The 4715-nt window shown below is 36.9% G+C and overlaps 1 pseudogene; it reads left to right on the top strand.

The window, feature by feature from the left end:
• The first annotated feature begins 1741 nt into the window (after window positions 1–1741).
• LOC122219138 lies at window positions 1742–2724 on the top strand (annotated as a pseudogene).
• The last annotated feature ends 1991 nt before the right edge of the window (window positions 2725–4715 follow it).

Raw genomic sequence — 4715 nt, 5'->3', positions numbered from 1 at the left:
AATAAAACTTTTTCTTGAAGTCACTCTACCAGATAGCTACTGCTTTATTTGTCCCCTTTGTAACAACACTTATCAAAAGAGTTACCTACTTTCATTCTCTCTAATCCCTTTTCTCACATTATCTTTTCAACAAGCTTCAACATTCTAGTCTCCAATCACTCCACTGAAACTGCATTCCTTACTAGTGACTTAGGCTTTGCTAAATCCAATGGACATATCCGTTCTCCTCTTGCTTAACTTATAAACAGCATTTGACACAATGTGTCCTTCATTCTTTTTAAAAAATTTTTTTAACATTCATTTATTATTTTTGAAAGACAGAGACAGAGCATGAGCTGGGGAGGGGCAGAGAGAGAGGGAGACACAGAATCCAAAGCAGGCTTCAGGTTCTGAGCTGTCAGCATAGAGCCCCATTCAGGGCTTGAACCCATGAACTGTGAGAACATCACCTGACCCAAAATCGATGCTTAACCCACTAAGCCACCCAGGTGCCCCACAATATATCCTTCCTTCTTAAAATAACCTTCCTCACTTGACTGGAGCTTATTTTTCACACATTCTCATTATTTTCTCCTTCTCATGCCTTTTGGCCTTTCCTCCTCATCTCTTTTAACTCTTAATTTTGGAGCCCTCTTCCCTCTTCTTGGGCTTAATTCCTATTCCTATTCAGTTCTGTCTCCAAACTCATACCTTACCTTTATCACTTCATTTTAGCTCATGGTTATGTATATCACCTGTATGTCACCTATACCACATTTGTATCTTCACTCAGAACCTCTCACTTGACCTCCAAGCCCAAAGGCACATTATTTTAAAGCTAAGGTTAAGCTGACTCCTCGCTTACATGAATCCCTTTCAGACCTCTGACTGGTGGCCTAGCAATGTGATTATATAGGCAACCATTTTTGTAAAATGTACAAAACACTTTATGTAATGGCAATTTGTTATGATGCTGATTCTCTCATGCTTCTTTTGCATTGAAATAACGATGGATATTTTGCAGATATGATAAATGGGATTTTAAACTAGGAGTGAGCTTCTAGTCAGAATGCAAAGTGGATTTTTTTAAAACTTATTTTATGTAGGGTACAGACCTGTTTTCTGTTGAAGTACTGTTGAGCACTGTAAATAGTGAGTTTGTGTTTAGGGGTGTAGAAGAAAGGAGGAAGAAGGAGAGGAAATGCAGGCATCATGCATTCACAAGAAATAAGCTGAAAAGTCAGTTTCAGAAATGTATTATGAAGGGATTTTTCTGTTGATTTAAGGCAAATGGAAAATAATAGACCATAAATGTTTCAAAAAGTTAGTCATTTGCTGCACACTGGACATTTATATCAGTGCTATATAAATGGAGACCTGTTTGTATTTCTGACATGCAACTCTCCTTCCATGACAGCTGAGTTTGAGAACACATAAAATTTGAAATAATTCAAAAGACTTATATTCTTACATACAAATGATCAGTAAATAATGGGCACACACAGTATGTTCAACATGTTCCTTGAGGTATTTATGAAATCATTCGATCAATCATTGAATAACTATTAATGAGTGCCTATTATGTTCAAAGCACCATGCATGTGAAGGAGTGTCCATACATGTGTCTCAAGGAGTCTTATCAAGGAGTTTATAAATCTGTTAAGATAATAAAATATAGATACATAAACCTCTCACCAGGCATCCTCATGAGAGTAACAGTGTCAATTAGACCCTGTGTGGCAATCCCCAATGCACTATTGTAATGCCTAGGGAAGACATGGCAACCTGAAAACCCATCTACTTCCTTAAAATAATCCAACTTTTCAATGATTATCTAAAAGTCTTCACTGTGGGAGCAGACAACATGGACTCCAAGCAGATGTAGCAAACTGGCATGCCCCTGTTTTGGGGAAAGCTGTGGTCCTATGGGCAAAAACATCATGATTCAATCACAAGGCCATCCAGGGGCATCCGGAGAATATCTCTGCTCTGGAGAAACTGTTGCCTCATATCTAGGGGGATGTGGGCTTTGTGTTCACCAAGAAGGTGAACTGAGATCAGAGCTCTAATCACTCAGATCAGAGACATGCTGTTAGACAATAAACGGCCAGCAGCCACCTATACGGGTGGCTTAACTCCACATGATATCACTGTACCAGCCCACAACACTGGTATGGGGCTAAAGAAGATCTCCTTCTTCCAGGATTTAGAAATCACCATTACTAAATCTCCAGGAGAACCGATGAACCATTGAACCATTAAAATACTGAGAACTTGAAATACTGAGTGCTGTGCAAATGATTAAGACTGGAGACAAAGTGGGAGCCAGCAAAGCCATACTGCTGAACATCCCCCCCCACCCCTTCTCCTTTGGGCTGATCATCCAGCAGGTGTTTAACAATGGCAACATCTACAACCCTGAAGTGCTTGATATCACAGAGGAAACTGCATTCCTTTCCTGGAGGGTGTTTGCCATGTTGCTAGTGTATGTTTGCAGATTGGTTACCCCACTGTTGCATCAGTACACCATTCTATTATCAGTGGATACAAATGAGTTCTGTCTTTGCCGATAACGTATGGTCCCTTGCTGAAAAGATCAAGGTCTTCTTGGCTGATCCACCTGCACTTGTGACTGCTGCTACCACAGCTGTTCTTGCAGCTTCTGCTGCTGCCCCAGGCAAGGTTGAAACAAAACAAGAATCGGAAGAGTCCCATGACGATATGGGATTTGGTCTCTTTGACTAATCACTGAAAAGCAACCAACTCAGTCAATTTTATTTATGAAACAAGGAAATAAAGGCTTAGTTTCTTTAAAATACGTAGACATATAAGTATATGAGGCAATATATGAGAATAACTAGATCACAAATTTAAGAACAGATGTAACAATAAAGCAAAGATCCTCTGGGGTAAAGTAAATGGACACTTGCTTGGTTTAAAGCAGAGAGGTAAAGAAAGAGTAGTGGAAGATTCTATTAACCATTTAGATAGGGCAAGAGAACACAGGACCTTGGCAGAGTGGTTACAGGGATTTTTTTTTCTTGAAGACAAAAACCTTCCTTAATAGTTGTGTAAAAAGATGCAATTTATTTCATTAAAATAAAAATATTTTCAAAAGTTATATAACCAGACAGGTTCCCAGGTGGCTCTGTTGGTTAAGCGTCCAACTTTGGCTCAGGGCATGATCTCATGGTTTGTAGGTTCAAGCCCTGCATCGGGTTCTGAGCTGACAGCTCAGAGCCTAAAGCCTGCATCAGATTCCGTCCCTCTCTCTCTCTCTCTCTCTCTCTCTCTCTCTCTCTGCCCCTCTCCCACTCAAACTCTGTCTGTCTCTCTCTCTCTCTCAAAAATAAATAAACATTTTTTAAAAAGTTATATAACCAGAAGGATTAGCTACCTAAAATAAGTTCTTATTTCTGGGAGGAGTTCACTTAAAATACCTGTAATGTTAGGAATATGAGTATATTTGTTTTAAGAATAAATAAAAGTGGTAATTGAAAGCCACATGCTGGGAAGAGAGGTTTTGTATTTTCTCTTTACTCTTTATAAGAAAAAAAGATAGAATGTTGTCAAGACGATAAGAAAAGTTTTCCATTGGGAAAAGAGAGAGGGGGCTTTGTTAAGTTTCTTAACAAAGAACTTCTACAGAAAATTGTATAGGGTTGAAGATGAGTTGATATCAAATTTTTTCAGTAAAATTTGGCTGTTACTCATCCCTCTGTCCTGACCCTGGGTAAAGAATCAAAGATCAAATGGAATCCTCATAGTCTCTGTTAATCAAGATTCAGAAACCATTCAAATAAAGATTCAAGGAAACACTGAAGTTTTATTTGTATTTTGTGGAAGGCTACTTTGTCAAAGAGGGCCATGTCAAGACTAGAGGAAGTAAAATTTTGACATAATTCATGGGGAAAATAATCAGAACTTTAGATAAAGAGATGGTTGTTTCAATAAAAACATTTAATATTTATTAAAATCTTATACGCAAAGGTAGTCTAAGTGTATTATAAACAGTTTGGTCAAGGTTGAACACATTTAGCAAGCTGAAATTTGAACCCCTGTAGTCTGGTATTCAGAGCATGCATTGCTAACCATTGAACTGAACCATTTCTAAACATAAAATGACTTGAAAAGGCTTTTGTTTTGAAGAGGTGTTATTAAAAAAAATAAAAATAAACAGAGTCTTATGATTAGAAATTTGAACAAAAAAAGTCTAGTGACATTGGCAAAATTATTGCCTCCAGGATGTAAGAGACATTTGTTTGAAATATGATATCCACTGTTTCATATCCCAGTAGCCTTCCCCCAACTATTTAATTTTTAAATTTCATTAATTCTCAGTCATATCATCTATAAAACTGAAATAATAGTACCTACTTTTTAGACATTCAGAGTGTGTGTGTGTGTAAAATATTATCTCATACTACAAATGTTGATGACATGTGATGCTCCTGCTAATTCACGATTCTAAGCCTGAGTGGTAGTAAATTGTGATATTATTATAGAATATACAAGGTTAAGAAAGAAAATGTATTGGAGAAAAAAATTGTTGAGACTTTCATAGATATAATATATTATTTATTATTTCATTTGTTTTAATTGTGAACAAATCCCTCTTTTTTGCAAGAAAGAGAAAAATAAAGAAAACACATAAAACAAAAAGAGAGAAATTAATCAAAGTAGAATTCAAACAATCATTTTAAAGCACAGTCCAGTTTCTCTTTTAACCTTAAAAA

This window comes from Panthera leo, chromosome B2 (genome assembly GCF_018350215.1).
Source record: "Panthera leo isolate Ple1 chromosome B2, P.leo_Ple1_pat1.1, whole genome shotgun sequence".
Classification (NCBI taxonomy): domain Eukaryota; kingdom Metazoa; phylum Chordata; class Mammalia; order Carnivora; family Felidae; genus Panthera; species Panthera leo.
Note: the sequence above shows the minus strand (reverse complement) of the source record. Positions and strands in the feature narration are given on the sequence as shown.